General features: G+C 48.9%; 1 protein-coding gene across 1 annotated transcript in view; it reads left to right on the forward strand.

The window, feature by feature from the left end:
* The first annotated feature begins 595 nt into the window (after window positions 1-595).
* The window catches only part of LOC135200179 (zinc finger protein 84-like), a 65961-nt gene continuing 39387 nt past the window's right edge, over window positions 596-27169 (forward strand). Inside the window, exon 1 of the mRNA XM_064228542.1 lies at window positions 596-695. The gene's annotated coding sequence lies outside the window, so the exon portion shown is untranslated. The remainder of the gene's footprint in view (window positions 696-27169) is intronic.

Genomic DNA, 27169 nt, shown 5'->3' on the forward strand with positions numbered 1-27169 from the left:
GTCACTATAGACCTACTTTCTTTATCAGTTACTTAATCTCCATTAGGTAAGTTGAATAGAAGAATATATTAAATATTGCGAATATTTTTATGGAAAAAATCAGGAAATTTACTTTCATGTAGGTTGCAAACCCAGGTTAGGCTACTTGTGTGAATCACGCTTAAAATAATTTTGTAAACAACTCTGGCTATGTATGAGCATAATGCTGCTATAATACAAGTGATTCTGATTAAAAGTATTGATAGTGTTGTTAAAAAACTCACTATTTAGTTCCCCCAAGAGAAATGTAATTCTTTTAACATTAAGTAGTGAAAAAAGGGATTTGCTTTATTTTCTAAAGAAGCTATTTATTTTTCCCCCAGGATAAATGTGATTGAGCGAATTATTATTTTCATTTGTAGAAAAAAATATTTTTGTTAAATAAACAGTAAAGAACTATTACGTCTTCGTTGTTGTAACCTTCTCAGATGAATCTAAATAGCAATCTCATATTTTTTCCTGGGAAATATAACTCAATAATATGAAATGGGGAAATCTGGGGAATTTTTGGTCTGTGGTTCAGGGAATTCCGACGTCTTCGGGTTGGCAACACTGCCTCAGACTCTGCGTCTGCGTCATTCATCACATCTGTTACTACCGATTAGTAGTAGATCATCGGAACGGATTAAGGGCGGGATTAGTGGTCGAGTTCAAAGGTAAGACAAGATCGTTAATTCGTTATGGAAGTAGTGTGGTCATGGGGCCTCCTGTTTGGAGAAAATGAAGTCCCAAACCATCTGAAGAAGAATTTTGGTGTTAGGTATCTACCTACTTACTACCTATAGGTAGTAGTAGTATACGAGGTAGTAGTAGTAGTAGTAGTAGGTAGCTAATTCAATCAGCAACACAAACATTAGGTTATTACAGTACTCTGATATCTAATATGAACAAATCAGGAAATTCTTTGAATACTAAACAAGAAAAATAGGACCTATCCCAATGGTAGGCTATGCTGGGGTAAACAACTCACTGACTACCGCTTAGTTATTTGGCCCCCCTCCGAAAAAGTACTTTTAACACGTCCTGACACCGGAGATGGTCATCAGTCATGAGTTGTTGGTGGTGAGAGGAGGAGCTCTAGACCTCTATACTCTCCTTTCGAGGTATAGCTAAGTATTTTCTCCAAAGTTAGAAATGAAGGCCATATTTTTCGGAGGGTGGCCAAAAACGCAGTAGTCGGTGAGTTGGCCAGTCCAGTCGGTTGTTTACCCCAGCACATTAGATAAACGCAAATAAATAATGGTTGTGTCCAGTACGACAAAGGAATAGGGTGGTGGGTTAGGTAGCTGCTTGGTGATTGTACACCACACATGACTTAATGACAGTGGCTCCTTAATCGGGAATACCACTGGGAATGAATTTCCTAACACTAGCCTAAAGCAGTATTTCACCAAAACAGTATGGCACATCAGCGAGGTCCCATCTAAAGAGTTCGCCAAAATCTGATGCACTGCTCATGCGCAAAAGCGGGAAAACTCAAAACTTTGAAATATTTGCCCAACTAAACTACATCTGATTCAATAAACAGGCCAACATCAAAAGAAATAAATGAATACAGGCAATTCTTTACTCACTGAACATGCATTTGTTCCGATACGTAATACAAACCATCGGTCCTTTAACAATAGGAAGTAGCTAGCGGCAGCTGGAACGGTCGTAAGCTTCGAACAAGGGGAGAACGGTAGTTAACTGCTTGTCCGACAGTCTGGGAGGTGGTAAACAAACCTCTTTTGCTTTCGGCCGCGGGTGTGAAGGACGTGTTCGTCATCGCTCTCTGCCCGCTTCATCGTCGTATGCTTTGTTTATATTGTGTTTTCTACTAATGGTTTGTTTGACTTGAAAATGAAACTGTAAGTACACTGTTTTCATTTCATTACTTAATTATGAACCAACATGGAGCTATCGCCGTAGATGCGGCGATTTCCTCTCTGTTCATGAATTGAACCCTTGAATTATGTCTCGGTGCCGAGGGCGGGCGCTCTTGCGCCGAGTCATGTACCTATTTTGGGCGAAAGTGTGTAATTGAAAAATGTAAGTACTCTTTTCATTATATTTTTGCCCTGTGCGTTCGTTACCGAGAGTGTGATTGCGCTCAGCACGAGCCTTTTATTTTGTATATAGAATGCAATGAAGTGGATTCGCAATTGCAATATTCTTTTCATTTTCATTTATTTATTTGCATGAAATTTAATTTGGATCAATTTTCGTTCTTACCCGGGAATTGATCCTTACGATTATTTTATGTGAAAGTGAAATCGCAAGTGCAGTATTCTGTTTCATTTTCATATATATTTTATGATAGCATCATATTATTTGGATCAAGTTTCCGTTCTTACCCGGGAATTGATCTTTTCCCCTTTAAGTTCTATGAAGCGAATCGCAAGGGCAGTATTCTGTTTCATTTTTCATATTACTTTTCACTGCTGTGCGGGGGGTGGGGAAGGGGAAGCGAAGGTCTGCCAGGAAGTCGTCGGAAAGCTCTCCCGCGACTCCCTTGGTATCCGATTCTTCGTCTTCCTTCCTGCCCCCGCTCAGCTTCTTCGTTGTATTTTGTATTTGGCGTCTTCCTTGCGTTCGTGGGGTGGGGCATGTCTTCCCCCCGTGCGTGAGGGAACCCCTCTTACTAATCTATCTATGTTACCGCAGGTGCTACATCCGTGGGAGACGACCTTGGACAGGTATGGACCACCGCAGCGGCAGGGCGTGCCTAGCATCCACGGGCTGCTGCAGCGTCTAGCGAGGTCTGGGGCGGTCTCCACTACTACCACGGCCGCCTATGCTGCTCCCCCCCCTCCTGTTCCTACACTCCCCATGCTGTGTCGGTGACGCCGTCTGCCGCTACTAGGGTGGCCGCCGCCGTACCGAGGGGGAGTTGCCGCCGCCGCCTGTTTTCTTCGTGTTGCCCTGCCCAGACTTCCGCTGTTCCAGCAGCTCGCCCCTGGACCGGCCGCCAGTACCCAGGTTCCGCTGGCTGCCGATGATTCTACGAGGTCGATCGCTGGGCCTGCCGTACCTGCCGCTGATTGTGATTCCCGCTGTTGGCTTGGCTGTCCCTTCTGGGTCTTACCGCTGCCGCTGTTCCTGCCGCTCTGAGCTGGTTGCTGTTCCTGTCGCTCCTGGTTCCTGAGCCTGTCCATGCTGGTCCTGCCCACGGTGTGTCTTCCCCAGTCCCAGGTCCTTCCGGACAGGTGCAGTCGGACCGTGTTGCTTCGGCAATAGCCCCGGCTCCGGCCTGGATGGAGGACCTGACGACTGTCATGCGTGAGCTGACGAGGAGAGGAGAGAAGCTGTCATCTTCGTCTTCATCGTCTGCTGCTGCCTGCTCTTCCCCTTCGACTTTTCACAAGGCCCATAAGCCGAAGAAGAAGGCTGCCTTCCCCCTAAGAAGTCTCCTTCGGGAACTTCTAAGGGCCCGTCCCACCCCGGTGGGACGGGGGGAGGGGTCCTTCTGCTGGTCCTCCTGCTCCTTCGGGAGCGGGGCCCGTCTCCCCGTTCCGTAAGGAAGAGATAGACGGGGACCAGAGGAGTATCGGTTAGCTCTGGTACTTCCTCGCCTGGTGCTAGCGGCGATGCCGCTACGTCAGGTTCTGGCTCGGTCTCTCGTTCGCGAGAGATCCCGAGTGTACGTTCTCCCTCGGGAGACCGTGCAGCCAAGTTTCGGCGCCAGAGTTCGCTCGGCGCCAAGACGCGGCACGGAGCAGAAGGCTGGTGAGAGACGCTCAGGTGACTCTTGCCAGGCCAGCGGCCGCTCTTGCAGCGACCAGCTGGTAACCCGGGTTTTCCCCCCATAAGAAGGCTCCTTCGGGACCTTCTAAGGGCCCGTCTCGCTCCGGCGATTCGGGGAGCTCTTCTGCTGGTCCTCCTGCTCCCTCGGGAACAGGGCCCGTCTTTTCTTCTACCAAGGAGAAGAAGACAGGGACCAGAGGAGTACCAGCTTCGGCTGGCACTTCCTCGCCTGGTTCTAGCGGTTCTGCCGCTAAACCAGGATCCGCCTCGGCTTCTCGTTAGCGAGAAGTACCGAGTGGACGGTCTCCCGCGGGAGACCGTCCAGCCAAAGTCTTGACACCCGAGCTCGCTCGCTGTCAAGACCGAAGCGCGGAGCAGAAGACTGGCGAGTGTCGTGCAGACGACTCCTCGCCAGGCCAGTGGACGCTCTCCAATCCGCAGGGCGACCAGCTGGCTGCCTCGGGGTTGACGTGACGGTTCGCTGACCAGCCACGGGTTGAGGCGAGGAAGGGGTCCCCCAGCGGCCGTCGGTACCAGCCACGGCTGGTACCAGCGGCTCGACGCGCCGAGAGGACGCTCGCCGTCTCACCGCGACAGCGAGCCTAGCAGGTTACCTGACCGCCGCTCCCATCGGGACCGGGCGGAGACGGTAACCAGCAAACAGCTCGCCTGACGCTAGAGATCAGCGTCGACGTTCTCAGCCGAGCCTCTCGCCCAGGCGAGCAGCAAGGCTAGGCCTGCTGCTCGATCGCCACCGCGGATTGACGATCAGCAGCAGAACCCTCCAAGCACGCTGGTCCTGCCAGCGAGCTAGGGGGGAGCGTCAGGTCTGCCTCTCCTGTACCTTCAACCTCCTCGGGCTACACCGGGAGGAGCGAGGTACCTATGAGTGATCGCGAGAGGTGCGCCGCTCGCGATCCCGCTATGACGCCGTATGGACCAGGCACGGTTCTAGGACCGACCAGGACATACGCGCAAGTAGCTGGAGGCGACCGTCAGGGGTCTGCCGCTGTTCCTCCTTCTGAAGGAGGAGTATCTCGGATCTGTTCTTGTTGGAGGGACTGGACGGTCCTACTCCGCAAGACGCGGTTACTCCCGAGATACAGAGGATTTGGGGCCCGAGAGGGAACCCAAACCGACGGTGGGTCTGCCGCGATCGGAGCTTGCCGATTCTGTCTCGAACCAGAGTCTCTCGTCTCCGGACAAGAAGGCTCTCTCAGTTCTGGCCGGTCGATCAAGCTACTTCCACCTCCTCTACTGCGACAGCGGCGTTTCTATGTGTCTTCGGACACCGTATTTAAATACTCCTTCGGTCCTCCTGAGAGGTTTCGACCTCGACGAGGACTGGAATGAGTCGGAGGACGGTATCGGCTCTCTCCTGTCAGGTGTCGATCAGCCCCACCCAGACGACGTTCACAGTGGCGGCAGACCCTTACCTACAGTGAGAGTTCGTAACCCTCCGCGGGAAAACGTTTTCTCCTGACGATACGTTTGTTCCGACACGGCATACAAACCTTCGGTCCTTTTACAATAGGAAGGTACTAGCGGCAGCTGGATAGGTCGTAAGCTTTCGAACAAGGGGTTCGGTAGTTAACTGCTTGTCCGACAGGCGCGCGCGCGCGACTGGGAGGTAAACAAATCACTTTTGCTTTCGGCCTCACAGCGAGTGGACGTGTGTGTTCGACGCTCTCTGCCCGCTTCTCGTCGTTTGCTTTCATGAGTATTTGGTTGTGTTTGTGTGTGAACATTTGTAAGTACAATCATTTCCTCTCTTATTTCTTCATTTTTGATTTGATCAATAATGGAATCTCCACGCCTCGCTACCCCACGGAGACTATGCCCGGGTACCGAAGGGCGTAAATGCGGAAAGTTCCGCTCATTCCCGGAAATTGACCCACATATTTTGTGCGCTCGGTGTCGGGGGCGCGAATGCACCCGAGCCGAGCCCTGTGAAGTATGTTCTAATTGGTCGGAGGCGCAGTGGACTTTGTACGAAGGCAGGAAGAAGCGAAGGCCTGCAAAGGAGTCGTCGGAAAGCTCTCCCGCGACTCCTTTGGTTACGGACACTTCGTCTTCTTTCCTGCCGCCCGCTCAGCTCCCACGTTTGGCGCCTTCCCCTTCGGGGGGGGTTTCTAGGTCCTTCTCCTCACCCGACCTGTCGAGTGTGGAGGAGGGCGCTAGATACCCCGATGTCGAGTTGTACTCTGGGTCCTCTATCTGGGTCCTCTTCGCGCGAGCGGGTAGAGGATCCTGCTAATCACCCGACTTTTGCTTCCTCAGGTGCGGTTGCCGCGAAGGACGACCTCGGACAGGTGTGGGCATCGTTGGGTCTGCAGGGCGTGCCGAGTGTCCAGGGGCTGCTCTACCATCTCGCTGGCTCTGTGGCGGTCACGCATGCTACGGTTACGACCACCACCACGACCTTACAACGCCCGCTATGCTTCACCTCCTCACCTGGTGTACACCCCGCACGCGGGTCTCTGTCACACCAACTACATCGTGCAGGGGCCAGTCACCGTACCACGGGGGAGTGTGATGCCGCCGCCTGGGTTTGCCGTGCTGCCGCGATCCTACTCGTGTGCCCGAAGAGCTCGCCCCTGGACCTCCCACCAGTACCAAGGATGTCTGTGCCGCTGGTCCGTCCACCTGGACCGCCTGTACAGCATGCCGTACCTACCGTACCTGCCCAGCCGCTGTTCACGGACGTGACGTTGCCGACCACTGCTGCCGTTCCTGTACCTGCTCCTGCCGTCTCCACTGCTGTTCCTGTGATGCCTGCACCTGCTGACGTTGTTCCTGTTCCTGGCTCCGCTGCTCCCGATGCTGATCTGTTCGGACAGGTGCGTCCGGGCCCTGTTGCTTCGGCAACAGCAGCCCCGGCTCCGCCCTGGATGACAGATCTGACATCGGTCCTGAGGAGGTTGACGAAGAAGAAGAGGAGGAAGGTGTCGTCGTCGTCTTCATCGTCTTCTTCGTCGTCGTCGTCGTCTGCCGCCTCTTCCCCTTCTTCTTCTAAGGCTCCCCCGCCTAAGAAGAAGAAGGTCGCCTCCCCCCCCCCTAAGAAGTCTCCTTCGGGAACTTCTAAGGGCCCGTCTCGCTCTGGTGAGACGGGGGGTCCTTCCGCTGGTCACCCTGCTCCTTCGGGGGCAGGACCCGTCTCTTCTTCCGCAAGGAAGAAGACTACGGGGACCAGAGGAGTGCCGGCTAATACTGGCAACTTCCTCACCTGCTGTTAGTGGTTCGACCACGGCAGCAGGATCCGTCTCGGCCTCTCGTTCGCGAGAGGTACCGAGTGTACGGTCGCCTATCAGCGACCGTGCAGCTAGGAACCAGACCTCTGAGCCAGCTCAGCGTCAGGTTCACGGCACGGAGCGGAAGACTGGTGACAGCCGCTCACGCGACTCTCACCAGACCAGCTCTCGCTCTCGCGGCGAGCAGCTGGCTACCCGGGCGGACGTGACGGTCCATGACCGGCCACGGGCTGAGGCTGGGAAGAGGTCCCCTCGTTCGCCGGCGCCAGCCACGGCTGGTACCAGCGACGTGACGCGCCGTGAGGATACGCACCGGTCTCCGTGACAGTGGAGCTCGCCGGTCGCCTGACCGTCACTCTCACAGAGAGCGATCGGGTACGGCAACCAGCACCAGCTCCTCTGACACACGAGACCGGGGTGCCGCTTGTTCTCGGTCCAGCCGTTCTCCACAGCGAGACGGCTCGACTAGGCCTGCAGCTCGATCGCCACCGCGGGTTGACGATCGCCTGCAGTCTTCCAAGCCCCACTGGTTCTGCCAGCGAGCGAGGAGGGAGCGTCAGGTCTGCCTCTCCCATACCTTCAACCTCCCTCGGGTTACACCGGGAGGACGAGGTATTGAGGAGTGATCGTGAGGGGTGCGCCCCTCAGGATCCCACCACGTCGTCCTAAGTACCAGGCACGGTTCTCGAACCAGCCAGGTCGTATGCACAAGTGGTTGGAGGAGACCGAGAGGGGTCTGTCGCTGTTCCTCCCCTCACCGAGGGAGGAGGGTCTCGGGAGATGCTCCTGTTTGAGGGACTGGATGGTCCGACTCCGCAGGACGCAGTCACTCCTGAGATCCAGAGGAACTTTGCCGAGGTTATTGCGCTGATTCGTCAGCACAACGACACTCGCGGAAGGATCGCCGCTCCCACCATCCGAGCCCACGTCCCGGCTCGAGTCGTTCTGGGGCTCGCAGAGGGAACCCAGACCGACGGTGGGTTTGCCGCGTTCCGAGCTTGCCGACTCAGTGCTGGACCTGGTAGAATCGCTTGTCTCCGGGCAAGACGGTTCTCTCAAGTCTAGCAGGTCGAGCAAGCTGCTTCCACCTCCTCTGCTGCGACAGCGGCGTTTTTACGTGCCATCTGAGGACCCGATGCCGCCCAAACAGGTGAACACGGAGTTAGCCAGGCTGACTCCGGGTGTGTCTCTGCAGCAGCTCCTGTCCGAGAACCTATGGTTCTCGCAGCAAGAGGCACTCGGCCTGGAATCTACTGCCATGGCAGCTTTCCAGGCCGTCTCCTGGTTAGATCTGTGGTCCCTCACAGTATCTAAGGTCGCAGCCAACTCCGGGGGAATTTCTCCCGAAGATGACTCGGCCTTTAGGAGACTTTGCCAGTCTGGGGTGGAAAGAGCCATCTCCTTCCTTGCCCACCAGACGGTGAACCTGTGGGCCAACCTGGTTCTCCGACGTAGGGACGCTTTGTCCCTTACTCGGGTTTCCAGGGCTTGGCGGGCGTGAAGCGGCGTTGGGACTTCGCAACGGACCTTTACGGAGTTCCACGTCTCTCTTCCCAGGAGAGATGGTGGACGCTGTGGTGGACAGACGGCGCACTGACGACAGTGACCGTCTGGTTCACCAGGCAGTCTCGAAGGCTTCTGGGCAGCCTCGGACTGCGGCCAAGTCAAAGAGCTCGGCTAGCGCTTCCTCGGTGGCTAAGACGGTAGCTGCGTCGAAGCCCCGAGGGGAAAGACTCTGTCTTCTTCGACTTCTACAAAGGGGAGCCGTAACCAGCCCTCCTCCCCATTTAACCTCCTCCTCCCGTGGAGGCTCTGGAAGAAGTCGAAGAAAGGGGGGAAACGCTAGGGACGGCGTTCCCCCTCACCTGCTGACCGGAAGTTGGGGGGGTGTGCCCTGGCCAGCCATTGGGCAACTTGGCAGCGCTACGGCGCCGGGAGACCTGGGGCGAAAAAAAAATTGTAGCGTCCTTCGGAGGGATATCTATTGACCCTTCGAATCTCGGCCACCCCTTACCTCCAACCCGGATCCAACAGCAGTCGTACGTTCCAGGGTCATCGAAGGACGTAGCATTGAGACAGGAGATCAAGACCATGCTGAGCAAGAGAGCTGTAGAAATCGTCACGGATCAGTCACCGGGCTTTTACAGTCGACTCTTCCTGGTGGAAAAGTCTACGGGAGGCTGGCGCCCGGTGATAGATCTCTCTCCTCTGAACCGGTTTGTTCGCCAGACCCGGTTCACGATGGAGACGGACGTTCAGTGCTCAACTCCATCAGGGAGAACGATTTCATGCTTTCAGTGGACTTGAAGGATGCGTATTTCCAAATACCCATTCATCAGTCCTCCAGAAAGTACCTCCGCTTCAATCCCTCAGACGGGACGGTGTACCAATTCAGGGGCACTTTGCTTCGGTCTCTCAACCGCCCCACAGGTGTTCACGCGAGTGTTCACTCTGGTGTCCTGCTTGGGCCCATTCGCACGGGATACGTCTGATGAGGTATCTCGACGATTGGTTAGTCCTGGCGAGCTCCCGCTCGCAGTTGCTACAGGACAGGGATCGACTGCTCGAGTTCTGTCGCGATCTGGGGATCGTTGTGAACTTCGAAAAGTCCGATCTCGAACACCCAAGCAGATGGATGCAAGTACCCTGGGTATGCTGATCGACACGGTAGCAGGGCGAGTCTTCCCCGCAGACTCGCGGATCAGCAGATTCAGGGAGGCAGCCAACCAGTTCCTGTCTCGGCAGGAACAGGTAGCTCAGCGATGGCAAGTCGTGATCGGACACCTGTCATCACTCGAGAAGTTAGTCCCTCACGGGCGTCTTCACCTGCGGTCTCTTCAGTGGAGACTAAAGGAGAGTTGGTCACAGGCGACGGATCCCCCAAGCTTTCCAGTGTCACTGACACAGGAGGTGAGGCAGGACCTAGCCTGGTGGCTGGACGACAGGAACCTCTTAAGAGGAGTGCCTCTGCGCACTCCCCCCCCCGGACATGCAGCTGTTCTCAGACGCATCGACCGAGGGATGGGGTGGGGGCGCACACCTGGAGGAGTTGCTGACTTCAGGAGTGTGGGACGAGAACGACAAGCACCTTCACATCAATGTACTGGAACTCAAGGCAGCGTTCCTCGCTCTCCAAGAGTTTCCAGGGACCGCTTGATGGGACACTCAGTGGTGTTGATGTGCGACAACACCACGGTAGTGGCCTATGTCAACAAAACAGGGGTGGCCTAGTGTCTCTCCCGTTGTACCAGTTGACTCGGCAGGTGCACGAGTGGGCCGAGGCACACTCAATAGAGCTGTCGGCACGCTACATTCCAGGGAAGAGGAATGTAGTAGCAGACACGCTCAGCCGTCGGGATCAGGTGATAGGGACCGAGTGGTCTCTACACCAGACGTGGCGGAAAGGCTCTTCGACCTGTGGGACGACCAGTCGTGGATCTGTTCGCCACCCGGCACAACAGGAAGCTCCAGGTGTTCTTCTCGGCGTGCCGGACCCATGGGCAGCTGCAGAGGACGCTCTCCAACACCCGTGGGACAACCTCTTTGTCTATGCCTTTCCCCCTCCCCCCGTTCAGCCTGATTCGCAAGGTGATCAGGCGAGCACTGGTCACCCCGAATCTCAGGATGATCCTGGTGGCTCCCAAATGCCACAGGCCATTTGGTATCCGGACCTGCTGGCTGCTTCTCACAGGAGAACCGAGAGAGATTCCCCCTTGGCACAACCTTCTCGCCCAGCCACACGTCGAGCGTACCACCGAGCAGGTCCCCAGTCCTACGTCTTCACGGCTTAAGCGAACGAGAGGCTTTTCTCGTAGCGCAGCAACAGAGATGGCTGGAAACGTCCGTCAGTCCTCTGCAGCTGTGTACCAGGGAAAGTGGGCCGTCTTCTGTGGTTGTGTCGTAGACGGGGTCTATCTCCTCTCAGAGCCACTCTTGCAGCAGGTAGCGGATTTCCTCGTTTTTCTTCGCCGAGAAGCTCCTCTCAGTCCCACAGTCAAAGGATACAGAGCCGCCCTGGCGCTCGTCCTGAACTGAGGGGATTGGACATCTCGAACTCGTTCGAGTCTCCTTGCTTATGAGGAGCTTCGAAAGGTCTTGCCCACCCAGGGAACTCAGGCCCCCTGCGTGGGATGTGACTCTCGTCCTTAGGAGTTTGACTCGAACGCCGTTCGAGCCACTCCGAGAGTCGTCAGACAGGGATCTGACCCTCAAGACCCTCTTCTTGCTGGCCCTGGCATCGGCGAAGAGAGTAGGGGAACTTCATGGTCTTTCTTATGATGTACGACACTCCAGGGGATAGGGATCTGTGACGCTCGATTTCGTCCCGAACTTCGTTGCGAAGACTCAGAAAACCGTCGATCCCTGACGACAGGTTCGAGTCCTTCACGATTCCCTCCCTAATGGACTTCACCGATAATGATGCGGATGAGATGCTGCTTTGTCCTGTGAGGGCGCTACGGCGCTATCTGAAGAAAACTCGACACCATCAGGCCTGAGTGTCGACCGCCTCTTCGTTAGCACAGGGGTGGGTAACCAAGAAAGAAGTATCCAAGAACACTCTTTCATTCTGGCTGCGTGAGGTCATCAGAGGGCGTATGAGCTGATGTAGTGACGACATCCGTACGTCCCGTCCGAGAGCTCACGAAGTCAGAAGTATTGGCCCCTCGTTGGCGTTTCGTAAGAACTTCTCCGTGGCGCAGGTCCTGAAGGCAGGGGTCTGGTCTAACCAGACTACCTTTACGTCCTTCTACCTTCGGGATATTGCCCACAGGTCCTTGGATACCTTTTCCTTGGGACCCTGGTGGCTGCTCAACAAGTTGTGTAGCAAACCCAGACCCTCGGCAGGCTGAAACAGGCATCGAAAGTCCTGGTGTGACTGTGTGGATGGGATGGTGAATGAGTGAGTGACTGGCTCCCTCTTCCCGTCTTTTCCTCCTCCTCTACCTGTGGGCAGAGGGCCACGGTCGTCACTACGCTGGATGAGGACGAGATGCAGGTGAGCTATATGACAGAGCCCCATCCTATCCCTTTCACTAGGGATAGGAGCAGAATATCCAACCACTTCCTCCTACAAGGGGGGGGAAGTGGATGCCTACAAGAGTCAAACCCTCCATGACTTTATATTTGCTCCTGTACAGGAACAAGTTCTTACATTGCTGGTACGAAGAGATACGCTTGCCTCTCTCTTAGTACTCGGTCCAGAGGTCTGACCATTGATCCTGCGGTGCACACGCCCCGATCAATCGGACAGAGGCTTGGATCCCTCCCTCGCTCTTACGACCAGGGAGACTTCCAAGGTTGGGCGAACACCGTTCCCTGTTCACAAAAGACTCAAGATTCCTCCCACCAAGAAGTGAAGTCTTAACCTATTGTAAAAGGACCGAAGGTTTGTATGGCCGTGGTCGGAACAAATGACAATTTGTCCAAAATTGCATTTTTCCTAACTATACAAACCTGAGTCCTTTTACACATAGCCCCACCTCATGCCACCCCTCACTCTGCAGTTTTTGCTTGGGCCAAAAGCAAAAGTGATTTGTTTACCTCCCAGTCGCGCGCGCCTGTCGGACAAGCAGTTAACTACCGAACCCCTTGTTCGAAAGCTTACGACCTATCCAGCTGCCGCTAGTACCTTCCTATTGTAAAAGGACCTCAGGTTTGTATAGTTAGGAAAAATGCAATTTTGGACAAATTGTCATTTTCCCAGACTCTGAGAGGCCATCGCCGCAAGGCGATGGCTGCTCCTACTCTTCTCCAACTGCTAGTTCCACTGGGAAGGCGAGCGAGTTCCAATTTCTCCCCATTCCCTCTCTCCTTACGGCTACGAGGGAAAGGGGAGGGGAGGGATCCTACGGAGATTTCTCTGTAGGATCCCACGTTCGGGACTGCGCTACCGGGGACCTTCGGGTCCTACCCGACGTAAGCCCCGGTCGTTGAGGAGGAATCCTGCCCCATTCCTCGATTTCTACGGGAATCGAGAGGACCACCAGCCGATATCGTTTGACGAATTCGGTGGGGGTTTCGCAGACTGCTTAGCAATTCTAACGGAAAAAATGTTTTTTTTTTTTTTCTAGCGCATTCAGGAGTGGTTCGAGTTTTTTTACGATCTCCCAACACTTGGGTGAGACCACGGTCCAAAGTGAGCGAGACGAGAATCCCCGATATGTTACACGATAATCGGGAACCTCGCCTATGCTCGAATTCCTGGAATTTCTAGCATGGGGAAGAAGACTGCTGCTGAAGAAACTTTCTCACAGTAGGCGACCAACCTGGAATAGAGAAGATCGGACGGGAATATCCAGTTTGGCTTGAACTATCGTCTTAGTATTCTGTTCACCATTGAAGCTTTCCTTCGAGGAAGACTTCTCCTTCACCCCGGTCTCTTTGATAGAGATCGCAGGTGGTCGATCTGCCAATCCTTTATTTTTTTTTTTTTGTTTTTTTGGAAAGGAAATAATTTAGGATGGAGATCGTTGGTTCCAGAATCCTACAAATATACTAACGTCTAATTAACCTCGCGACATGAAAATTCTACTAAGCAGTTGAATTGTCCGAGGGGTAGGCGCATATCCTAGTTTAATCTTACGGATTGTGACTTATAAGACAAGTATTCTAATTGAACTGCAACTCGGGGTTGCCTGCAACCTCCCAGGAGTTTTCAGTTTCAATTTTAATATACTTTATGGTTTGTCACGACAACACCATTTCAACTTTTTATATTTACCGAAATTCGTTTCGCCTAAATTATGCTCGAGCATATCTTTTTATGCTCGGTAGTTCTAGCCGAACACATTCCTTCGTGGAATAATAGATTACCTGCAAACTCAGGATACGAGTCAGCGAGAGCTCAGGCTCAACTACTGCGTATTGAACTGCTGATAGCAGCTCAGTATCAGCTGGGCCTCCGATATGCACGGTCATGTATGTCTCTCTCTCCCCTGCTTTGATTGACTACCGAACCGTATCTCTGCCCAACAATCATGGACTTAGGTCTCTGATTAACGGGGATTCTCGCAATAATGAAGGACCATCTACTGCTGTGACGCTAGATTCCATCGCCTTCGACATTGCGAGAATTTTCAACAGAGATATCTCTTGGACTCTTTCATCTTTCTGTTTACCGCACGGTAACAGAAGTCTGTACAAGTCTCCCGCTGCATCGCACTGCGATAATGCGAATGATTTTGCAGACATCTGAGTTTGTCTTCAAAATATCTCGTATTCGTAGGTGTACAATTGTTCATTGTTCAACCCGAATTACAAGATGTGTCAGAAGACATCGCCTACTCTCCGACCTGACAGCTCTACTTCCAAATGTTCAGCCCATGAGAAGCAGTTCTTCAGGCGGCTTTCCCCTGTGTTTTCATTGCAACTACGACTTCTCACCGGACTTTGCAAAAGCTTTTGATAAAGTAGACCATAATATATTAGCGAAGAAAATTAGAAAACACAATATCGTTGGATAAAGTAGGAAGATGGTTAAAAGAATTTTTACACAACAGAAAACAGATAGTTATTGCAAACGACGAGAAATCGGATGAAGCCAAGGTATATCCGGTGTGCCGCAAGGTACGGTGTTAGCTGCAATACTGTTTGTTATTATGATTGAAGACATAGACAATAATGTTAAGGATTCGGTAGTGAGTAGTTTCGCAGATGACACAAGAATAAGTAGAGAAATTACTTGTGATGAAGATAGGAACGCTCTACAAAGAGACCTTAACAAAGTATATGATTGGGCAGAGGTAAATAGGATGGTATTTAACTCTGATAAATTTGAATCAATAAATTATGGAGACAGAGAAAGAAAGCTATATGCATATAAGGGACCTAATAATGAGACCATCACAAATAGGAAGCAGTTAAGACCTTGGTGTGATGATGAATAGGAAACATGTTATGCAATGATCAAATAGCAACTCTGTTGGCAAAATGTAAAGCAAAAATGGTGGAAATGTTGTTACGGCACTTCAAACAAGAAAAGCTGAACACATGATTATGCTTTATAAAACATATGTTCGTAGTCCACTTGAATATTGCAATATGATATGGTACCCACACTATCAAAAGGATATTGCACAAATAGAGTGTACAAAGGTCCTTTAACAGCTATAATAGAAGAAGTTAATGACCTAGACTACTGGGAAAGACTACAATTCTTAAAATTATATAGTCTAGAAAGGAGAAGAGAACGCTACATGATAATTCAGGCATGGAAAACAGATAGAAGGAATAGCAGAAAATATCATGGAACTAAAAATATCAGAAAAGAGCAAGCAGAGGTAGATTAATAGTGCCCAAAAACTATACCAGGAAAAATAAGGAAAGCACACAGGACATTAATTCCACTACGCACAGCATCGATAATGCAGCGTCTATTCAATGCGTTGCCAGCTCATCTGAGGAATATACAGGAGTGAGCGTAGATGTGTTTAGAATAAGCTCGACAAATATCTAAACTGCATCCCAGACCATCCAAGATTGGAAGATGCAAAATATACCGGAAGATGTACTAGCAACTCTCGGTAGACATTAGAGGTGCCTCACACTGAGGGACCTGGGGCAACCCGAACAAGATGTAAGGTCTGTAAGGTAAGGTAAAGCAGAAAACAGCGGTTAGCGTTTTCAGTCATTTGTAAGCACAGGTTATGAATCTTGGAGAAATCCTTCTCTCGATTCATCTGTGAAGACGTAGGTTGCATTCAATATCTACCTTCGTCTTCAACGGTACATAGTGTTGTTTCTCCTTAGCTGAGATTCAACAACCATGAGATGTTTTACCTTCAGGGACCTTGGTCTCTAGAAGGCAATTGACTTTCGCCTGTTGGGCACATGCCTTAAGAGAATCATCACCCTCGCCTGTCCCTGGTGAGATTGGTGGACAAACAAAATACATTATTTGTTTGGTCTCTCGGCATAACCCTTTAAAGGCGAAGGTCACGTGACTTACTCGGATGCTTTTGACAACTTGCCTCCTACCGGAACGCAGTCAGTCGGCAGCTGTCAGAGCGCCCGAGTCAGTTACGAACTATGCTGTTGACTTAGTTCGGTTGTTACAGAGCAATCATTACTTCGTTTTAATAGCTTGTCACAGTACCTATACCATCGACACCCACCATGGAGTGTCGGTGTCCTATCCACTCACCGAGAACTTCGCTGCATGGGGATAGGAGGATGCGAGAGACTTCGTGGCAAACGGACAGACCAGTATGGGTACTGGACATCACCGAAGTAGAGAAGAGGGATAGGTCATGCGACTATTTCCTTCTTTTCCTCTGAGGAACTGCATGACTTCTGCGAAGTCAAGCATCCAGGGGATGGGGATCCGTGACCGCTCGATTTCGTACCGAACTTCGTAGCGAAGACTCCAAACCCTTCGGTCCCTGACGATTGGTTCGAGTCGTTCACAATCCCCTCCCTAATGGACTTCACCGCCTTCGATGCGAAGGAGATGCTGCCTTGTCCGCAAGAACTTCTCCGTGGCGCAGGTACTGAAGGCAGGGGTCTGGTCCAACCAGACCACATGCCCTTCCTTCTACCTTCGGAATATTGCCCACAGGTCCTTGGATCTTTTTCCTTGGGACCCGTGGTGGCTGCTCAACACGTTGTGTAGTGAACCCAGACCCTCGCAGCTGAACAGCATCTAAATCCCTGGCTGTGGACCGTAAGAATGGATGAGTGAATGAGAGTGTGACTGGCTCCTCTTCCATCTTTTTCTTCCCCTCTACCTGTGGTTAGAGGGACACGGTCGTCACCCTGCTGGACTAAGGACAAGATGCAGGTGAGCTACTCAACAGAGCCCCATCCTATCCCTTTCACTAGGGATAGGAGCGTATATCCACCACTTCCTCCAAACAAGGGGGAGGAAGTGGATGCCAGCTTGAGACACCCATACTTTATGTTGCCTCTTGCAAACAGGAACAAGTTCTTGCTTGCTGGTACGAAGAAGATAACTCTTCGCCCTCTCTCTTATACTCGGCCCAGAGGTCTGACCATTGATACTGCGGTGCACACCCCGATCAATCGGACAGAGGCTTGGATCCCTCCCTCGCTCTTACGACCAGGGAGGCATTCCAGGGAGGACGAACACAGTCGTTCATCAAAAGACTCAGATTCCTCCCACCAAGAAGTGAGTCTTCCTATTGTTAAAGGACTGATGGTTTGTATTACGTATCGGAACAAATGACAATTTGTCGAAAATTGCATTTTTCCTAACTATACAACCTGAGGTCCTTTACATATAGTCCCTCCTCATGCCACCATCACTCTGCGTATTTTGCATGGGCCAAAAGCAAAAGTGATTTGTTTTCGCGCGGCGCGCGACTGTCGGACAAGCAGTTAACTACCGTTCTCCCCTTCTCCCCTTGTTCGAAGCTTACGACCGTAGTTCCAGCTTGCCGCTAGCTACTTCCTATTGTTAAAGGACCTCAGGTTTGTATAGTTAGGTAAAAAATGCAATTTTCGACAAATTGTCATTTCGCATATAGGCTAGGGTAAACAACCGCTGACGATCCATCGTCATCACGCTGGCCAGCCTTATTCACTTGATATTTAATTGGTGAAACAAGAATACAATTACAACTCTAAGCATACCATTCAAAAGATTGAAGTTTCGTTAACATAATGTGATATATGAAAGCCCCATACGAACTAAAATAAGCATGTGAGCTCTTCGTAAAATATGTTTTCAAGGCAGTTTTGAAATCTAATATGGCAGCAATTGTGTGGCTGGCCGGTCTAACCACAGACAATCCACCATCTTTCCCAGCCTTCCCAGCACTCATTTGAACAATGTTAGCGTGTATATGTAACATTTATTGATCTTACTCAAGGTTACAGTTGTAATCAGCACAATAAAAACAACATTTTGCCTATAACTATTAGTGAAATTTAGTAATGCGCTTTTTATTCCCGGGGTCATGGTTTGAAACGAATTCATTTTTACCTTGTAATCGGTGGTTTTATCCTTACTGCCATGACAACTGAAACTCCACAGTGCTTATTTTGGTTGTAATTATACCTGTTTTGGTCTTAATTACTCCAAATTGCACTTGAACCACGTTGCTGTTCCTGGTTCCTAAGCACTCACTCAGCAAACACAGTTACGAGCAGCAGACGACGACACTTTGTGAGGTGCAAAGCTATATCCCTTAATTGTTTACTTTACTCATTATTTAGTTCAACTTTACTTCAAAATGTTTATTTAATTCATGTCTATTATCTCTTTTTTGCAACCAAATTAACCCCGAAAAATTACAAATATTTCGGATGTATACTTACAAGCAGACGACGTGGGGAAAAATGACTCATCGTTACCAATCTAGTGGCGCGTCACACGTACACCGATGCATTTACAAAATGTTTCCATGAATTCTAGTTGTCATAGTAATGCAGTAATGATAAAATTGTTGTAATATGTATATAGGTATACTACAAATAGATACGCAAATTTCACTTATTTCCCCGGTTTTGTGTAAGTTTTATAACCAGTTTGGAGGGTAAACACATACCAAGTGACAACACTTATAAGCAATTGAAGAGCGCAAAATGCCGCAAAGAATGCCGTAGTCCCCTTGAATAAGTACGAATAAGTGCTGGTAAGAGGTCGGGGTTACAATTGTTTTGATGAAAGTGCCGCAGCGTCTGTGGGTACAAGTGGTGTGCGGATTTAGCACAGGACATGGGAAGTTTGTTGAGAGAAGCGACTCCGCAAACATCGAGATGGAGTCAGTCATCTAAAGTTTTTTAATCGTAAGTAAAAATTTCGAAAGCGTGTTGGGGTTGTGGGCACTGTGTTGGCCACCCTTTTCATTACCCTCTATTTAAATCTTAAAATATGGCCTTAATTTCTAACGTTGGAGAAAATACTTACTTCGAAAGGAGAGTAGAGGTCTTGAGCTCCTTCTCTCACCACCAACAACTCGTGACTGATGACCATCTCCGGTGTCAGGACGTGTTAAAAGTACTATTGCAATACACCCCTGAACACCTGAATAAGCCCTGGTCACTTACCAGCCCGAACCATCATTTATTAAAAATTTACCAAATCTTTGGTTAAAATAAACGATCAGTGTTGCCATCTCCTGGCAAACACCCTCGTTACCTAGTTACCAGCCTACCGCTGATAGCCCTGCCGTCACGGGCCGGTCACACCTGCCCTTCTAACACGTCAATCACTTATCGTTCGCGGTGGAGTACAGATGGATCCACAGCGAATTCTCTTTTGGTCTTGCCCGCCTTCATTTGCACCTTTGATTTGATTGATTTTGGTGATGAATACGCACCCCTTTGGATTATGGTTGGATTGCTCTTAATACCTTGTCATCAGACATTGATTCTGCAAAGGAAGAAACAACACAAGCTACGACAACGACTACTGCATTCTCGGCCACGACATCACAGAAAACGACGAGCGGAAGTTCAACAACGTATGTCTTTGCCAACAATGCAAGAAAAGGATGAGTACCCACCCTATGACACGATAGTCATTCCTTATACGTAAATTGTAGGCCTGTTCAATATAATGTAAAGACCAAGATGTTTGGAATGTCAGAGTGGTCTTTGGACCAGATGTTAGGGTATCTCAAACGTAGGAAAGGTCTCGTATTAAGAAGTAAGTGTAGGCAGAAGAGACTAACGTAGATCAAGATAAAGACTTAGAGACAGTGCTCTTTAAGAGACTTGAGAGTAGGCTGACATCGAGTATGACATCTGTTACCGATTTTATGTCAAGATTAAGTGAGGATAGATCGAGCAATAGGGATACTGAAATTACTAATCGTTCTTTTCCAGCTCCCCTGCCTGTTCCAGAACCAGCCCTAACCGGTTTGCTGGGGGTTATGGGGATACCGCAAGCCCACAGCGGGCAGGATCCGCCGTCCCCCCTGGCGCGGAGCAGGCAGTGTTGGCAGCAGATTCCCCTTCCCTCGATGTGTAAGTTCTCAGGATGATAAAAACTTAGGTCAGATATAGACGATAGGGATAATAGGCTACATAGTGTTTAGTTTAGGAAGAGAAGTGCAGGCTTCTTCGGGTCGTGGTTTTCTATTAAGAGTAGTAGTTTATAGAGGCATAGTGTCCTTAGAGCATCTTTAGGCTTTTTCCTGTTTCGAGTTCCTTGCATCAGAAGCTCTTAGGCCATGGTTGGTCTTTCAGATATGCTCCTTCGTCTTTAAGGTTACTTTCCCCTCTACTTATACGATACAATAATTGTTAATATCAACTAATTCTCCGTTCAATGCATATTGACTTATGATATTCAGTATGGAGAGAAATCGAATAAAATTAACTACGGTTAGCCTAGTGTTCACGATGATATCTCGTATGCATATTCAGTAGCCTAGCCTAGCCTAAAGTATTCGCTGTACAACATATCGGTAGTTTATTTTTTATATTGGCTAACGCTGTAGGCTCAAGGCATTCTGACTTCGGATAATTCAGTACAGGTGTAATTAAAAACGAACGAGAATCCGATCTGATGATAATTAATATGAATGTAATCGAACAGAATGAAGATCAGATTCTGTCCGACTAAAGCATTATAATTGTATTATATGTATCATCATATAGCGTAGTATAAACACTAACTCGGCAGTCATTCACGTGGAATCAGCGGATGACGAATACGGGTTTGCGTCGCCGTATCCATCTCATTCTCTCCTGATTGCCTAAAATGACTAACGTAACAACACACTCACTTATGCCAAGTTTGTACAAACGTCTTGAAGGAGACGTTGTTCTACTATGTTGACATTTAAACATAGTCAATGTATCTATCTTGGGGCATATAATCAGATATCAGATATAAGGAATTCGTATGTATGGCGTCTTCATACGTTTAACCGACTATTGCCGTCAGTAATTACATTGCGCTTATGTCAATTACAGTTACAAATTATTACCAGTCGTATTCATCAATTACAATGACAACTGAAATTAATATTAGGCCAATAAATAAGTTAATTTAATTACCTTTAAATATATTTTATTACTTTTCAATCAAATTACAATTACACTAGCTTGTCGTCAAACAGCACTATTGTAAGGAGGTGTGGCTTAGACAGACAAGGATGCCGGCTAGTCTGTTTTTTACTCGTTTTCATAGGTATTACGAACCTTACACTTTATATACTTTATTAATCCTTTGTCTGTGTAAAAACCAACAGTAAATGAGCTCTTTCATGCTATTAGTTTCTTTTACCACAGCTGCGTTTGAATTCATACAAAAGCTCGGGACTTCTGTCCAGGTTGCTGATGCACGTAATTTTGCCTTATTAGCTTCAGCTGCATTTATAACATGAATACAGTAATTACCGTCGCACGCGGATGAATACAATAACGGATGTTGCTATCGGATTCGATTACTGTCACACGCTGATCAATACAATAAAGTGATGTTGTTATAGGAGTCGATCGCATTAACAACAAGTTCTCGTTCGGTTGTTCATAGCTGTACGGAGTTATACGAGTATATTATCGTTAAGATAATACCCTTTTAACTTAGAAGAGGGTGCAATTTACGGAGGTGGAGATGTAGACGATTGTAATTTCTCTCTCTCTCTCTCTCACTTCCCTGATTTTATATTCTTATCTTTATATAGACGAATTGAGTATTTCTCTCTCTCTCTCTCTCTTCTCTCTCTCATCTCTATCTTCTCTCTTTATCCTAGACGATTGTATTTCTCTCTCTCTCTCTCTCGTCTCTCTCTCTCTCTCTCTCTCTCTCTCTCTCTCTCTCTCTCTCTCTACTCTGATTTCATATTCTCATCCTATTTTCCACGCTCTCCTAACACTGGACTCATTGTGCAACAGAGGTTTTTCTTCCTTTCACACCTTTTCAAACTTTGTCAATTTCCCTTCAGCGCTGACTGACCTCATAGGTCCCAATACTCGGCCTTTGGCCTAAATTCTATTTTTAAACCCAACAATCTGCTGTCTGAGTTAGTATTAGAGTAGGGAGCGAATATTAGGAATATGTATAAGGTATTCATGATATGATATATCACGAGAGGATTTTAAGTATTAGGACAGATAGGAAATAACATGTCTGGGTCTATCTGAGGGTATTCGTTCCAAGTGCCAACCAGGGCAGAGTAGCAGACCGGCAGGTACAACACTACAAGAGAGGACATCACTACGATCGACGCACGACGCAGACGCAACCGTGGACATGGTTGTCTCCTCCGTACATAGAGGCCTAAGGCCCACATGGTAGGTCTTTTCAGTTTCCCTCCATACATGAGAGGCCGAGAGCCACATGGGAGGTCTTCAGATTCCCTCCTTACATGAGAGGCCGAGAAGCCATATGGGAGGTCTTTCAGATTCCCTCCATACATGAGAGGCCGAGAGCCACATGGGAGGTCTTCAGTTTTTCCTCTACTCAGGTGAGGCACTAGCCAGCTGAGGAGGAAACGGTTTGTATCCCTCCCGCACTCAATGAGTTTTTGACCTTAGGGTAGAGGTGCAGGGAGTTTTTCCCTCCACATATGGGAGGCCTAGAAGGCCACACATGGGAGATTAGTTTGGACGAGTGACAAATGAACTTGAGACTGGACCCGCGTACTCAATTATATTGAGCTGACAACTGGTACAGTGGAGGGCCGAGTAGATTTGGATTCCCCAACCTCCCAAATTAATGTGGTTAACTCGGGCTTATTCAGGTGTTCAGGGGGTGTATTGCAATATGAAGTTTTTATTGTAAAACTAATATTGTAATACCTACCTGAACACCTGAATGATTCCCACCCTCCTCCCCTCTCATACAGAGTTATTGAGTTATGATTGACGTGAGAGGGCAGGTGTGACCGGCCCGCTGGAGGCAGGGCTATCAGCGGTGGGCTGGTAACTAGGTAACGAGGGTGTTTGCCAGGAGATTGGCAACACTGATCGTTTGTTTATTTTAACCAAAGATTTGGTAAATTTTTAATAAATGATGGTGTTTTTCGGGCTGTAAGTGACCAGGGCTTATTCAGGTGTTCAGGTAGGTATTACAATATTAGTTTTACAATAAAAACTTCATTTTTCGGAGGGTGGCCTAGCCGTGGTAGTCGGTGAGTTGGCCAGTCCGCGCGGTTGTTTACCCTAAGCCACCTCACACTCAATGCAACACTAAACTAAACGGAAACAAAAGGCCAGCCTTTTACGAACAAACGCCACTTTCGCAAATAAAATAAAACTTTCTGATGCAATATTTTACGTAAGTATTTTCTCCAAAGTTAGAAATTAAGGTCATATTTTAAGATTAAACAAAGGTTAATGAAAGTCTGGCTCTACGCAGTGCACACATACCTCCATGACGCTTTCAAAATTTTTACTTACAACTCCGAATATTTAGAAGGTTGACGCCATCTCGATGTTTGCGGAGTCGCTTGTGTCCATAAACTTCCCATTCCATGTGCTAAATATGCACACCACTTGTACCCATAGACACTGGGGTACTTTCTTCTTAAAAATTGTAAACAATGACTTCCAACCACGACTTATCCAAGGAAACTACGATTTTTTGGTAGAAAAAGAAGCGTGCACTAGATAATTATTTGAATAAATAGTTAAACGGCAGTATAAGGTCATGAATTGCATAAATTTTTTACATATTCATGATTATTAATTTGAAATTCGTTGTTAAAAAAGTAAATAGATTTCTGACTCAAATATCAACAGTTTTGCTGTGAACAGTACCTATGGCATTGTTCGCACTCTTCTATTGTTTATCAGTGTTGCCAATTGGTATGTGTTTAACCTCCAAACTGGGTATATGACTTACACAAAACCAGGGAAATAAGTGAAATTAGCATATCTATTTGTAGTATACGTATATATGCATATTAGAGCAATTTTTCATTATATGTATTGCATTACTATGACATCTAGAATTCATGGTGTGAAGCTCCACTAAATTGGCAACGATTTTTGCCATCGTCTGCTCGTATCTACTTTAGAAATACGTATCTGTAATTTTTCGGGGTCAATTTGGTTGCAAAAAAGGGATAATAGAAGTGAATTGAAATAAATATTTTGAAGCAACATAAAGCAAAGCTAAACTAAATAATAGTAAAGTAAACAATTAAGGGAATAAAGCTTTGCACCTTATAAACCGTGTAGTCGTGCTGCCCGCAACTGTGTTTGTGGAGTGAGCGCTTAGGAACCAGGAACAGCAACGTAGTTCAAGTGCAATTTGGAGTAAATTAAGACCAAAACAGGTATAATTACAACCAAATAAGCACTGTGGAGTTTCAGTTGTGATGGCAGTAAGGATAAAACCACCGATTACAAGGTAAAAATGAATTTCAGTTCAAACCATGACCCCGGGAATAAGAAGTTTCATACATTCACTAATATAGACAAAAAAATGTTTGTTCATGAAACTTACCTGTCAGATATATATATAGCTGTATTTTCTGAAGTCCGACAGAAATTAAAAACCTACGACACACGTAGTGGGATTCAGGTGGTTAGTACCCATTCCCGCCGCTGGGAGGCGGGTATCAGGAACCATTCCCATTTTCTATTCATAATTTTTCTGTCGCCGGTGTTGTAAACACAGTTTTCAGCACCTCTGTCTTGAATTTAGGAAACTTGGCTACTATAAGTACCCCTTTTTGATTTTTGGTATCTTGCCTTTTGGATTGGGGCTAGGCACACGTTTAATTTGGATTTGATTGATTTTTGGCTTGATTTCTCTTTAAATAAAGATGTCTGGTTCTAGTTCGGCTAGCGCCAGGTTTTGTACCAAGAGTGAATGTCAAGGTAGGCTACTGAAAGCATCAGTAGACCCTCATACTTTGTGTAAGAGTTGCAGGGAGCATGATTGTATGTATGAAAGTCCACTGCAAGGAATGTGAGTGTCTTTCTGATTCTGGATGGAGAGCGTACGAGTCCTATCTTCGTAAGCTTGAACGGGATAGGTTAAGGAGGTCTTCCTCCAGGAGCGTTTCAGGTAAACGTCAGGAAGTTCATGTTTCTCCTACTAACCCTCCTTTAATCACTACTCCTAACCCTGTAGTGTTGCCTTCGGGCCCTGAAACAGTGTCTGTGGAGGGTAATACCCTTATGCTTATCTTAGAGTCGATTCGTAATTTAGAATCTAAAGTGCTCGCCTTAGAAAAGGCAAAAGTGAAGGTGCAAAGTGCAGTGACAGTGCTCCTTCGTTTGTGGAGGGTGCGTCAGATCGGCCCATTTCACCTCTAGGCTAGACCGCTGCCGGACTCCCAGGTTTCAGGGTAGAGGGGCATGTCGAAAGCCGCAGGAGGGTTAAGGGGAACGCCCACCGATCTGACGTGCCTTCGGCAGTATCTGTTGACGCTACCCAGACTGCCAAGGAGCGTGCGCGTGCACGTTCCTCCTCAAATAGTGTTTCTCTTCTTCAGAGGCTTCCTCCCCGCACAAGGGGTGGAGCTCTCAGTCAGTTTCACGCCCGCTGAAAAGGAGTGTTGGTGATCGTGACGCTTCACGTCCAGTTTTTTTGCTCTCGAGCGGCGATCTTCACCTGAGAGTGTGTTCGCAGCCTTTCCGCCACAGAAGAAAACGTAAAGAGTCATCGGATGATGAACTTTTTTGAGCGCCCCAGTCGCTCCCGAGCGCCTTCTGCGGCAGTTCCTGGGAGAAGGAAGAAGGTGTCCCCTCGCCCCTCACCTTCTCACAGGATCAGCCCGTCACCTGACAAGGAATCCTCTCCTACTGAGAAGATCCTGCGCTCGTTGCAGCAGCAACTTGCTGATGCTCTTTCTAAGAGAGGGACGCAACCACGTCCCCACCCCGGAGAAAGGATGACCGTCTACCTGTAAAGAGATCTAGAAGGTCTCCCTCTCCTCTCCTCGCTCAGTCTCTCTCGGCCTCGTCCACTTTCTTCTCCTGCTAGAGTTCGTGTGACTCCCCAGCGGCTCTCTAGAGGATGTGAAGAGGAAGTTACACGCTCTTCGCATGAAGCGGTATTACCCGCTCGTAAACTTGCTGTGCGAAGATCTCGATATTTTGCGTGGACGCTTCGGTGCAAGTTCAGGATCTTGACGCTCGGTCGGAAGCAAGCGAGCGCCAGTGACAACTAAGAGTGCACCAGCGGAAGCAGAGCGCGCGCGAGATGTTAAGCGCGCTTTAGTGAACGTCATACGCACGCCAGTGGACGCCAAGCGTGGGTCAGCGGACGCCAGCAGCGCGCGATGTGGACGCCAATCCCGCACCAGTAGCGCCAGGCGCGCGCCAGTGGAGCCATGGACGCCAGGTGTGCGCCAGTGGACGCCAGGTGTGCGCCAGCGGGCGCTAGGTGTGCGCCAGCGGACGCTCGGGTGGACGCGGATGTGGATTTTCGTCGTCACCCACCTGTTTTTGATGATACGGTTTGCAAGTTACTTTCGGGGCTTAGAGAGACAACCGGAGTTTCTATTAAGGAGTCAGCTTTGCCTTCCACTTCACAGCAACGCTCCTCTTGGAAACTTAGACCAGATAGTCTTGGTTCAGCCTTACTTCCTCGACTTCACCTGTGTCGGAAGCAGAGATTAGCGACGCTTCGGTTGAAGTTGATGATGAGAAACCGTTGGCGGCGGTCTTTCTTGATTACCAGGTATTGACCCGCCTTCTTCAATCGGAGTTTGGAGATACTTTTCATCCTGAAGCTCCTCGCTCTCCTCCCTCTCAACTTTCTTCTTCTAGATCAACAAAGTCTCGGTATTTATCAGAATGAAGAAGTCCCTTTCGACAAAGAGGGCTCTTCGTAAAGTCCATGACTGGATGGAGAAAAGGAAGTCAGGGAAAGACCTCTTTTGCTCTTCCACCTTCAAGACTTAGTGGGAAAGCAGGCATTTGGTACGAGACGGGAGAAGACGTAGGTGTAGTTAGGACTTCCCTCGTCAGCCCAAGGAGACTTCGCAAGCATTGTGGATGCCTCGAGGAGGTCTCACCTGTCCTCTTCGAAAGTTTCCTGGTCTACTACGGAAATGGACCACCACCTTAAAGGCCTCTTTCGAACGTTAGAGGTCTTTAACTTTCTAGATTGGTGTCTGGGAGTTCTGGATGCCAAGTCTAGGAGTTCCGACTCGATTAGTCTGGGGGAGCTGTCCAGCGTAATGTCGTGTATGGACAAGGCCGTCAGAGATGTTCGGAGGAGCTTACAGCTCACTTTTGCACAGGGTTCTTGAAGAAGAGATCCCTGTTTTGCAATTTTT

This window comes from Macrobrachium nipponense, chromosome 26, assembly GCF_015104395.2.
Source record: "Macrobrachium nipponense isolate FS-2020 chromosome 26, ASM1510439v2, whole genome shotgun sequence".
NCBI classification, from domain to species: domain Eukaryota; kingdom Metazoa; phylum Arthropoda; class Malacostraca; order Decapoda; family Palaemonidae; genus Macrobrachium; species Macrobrachium nipponense.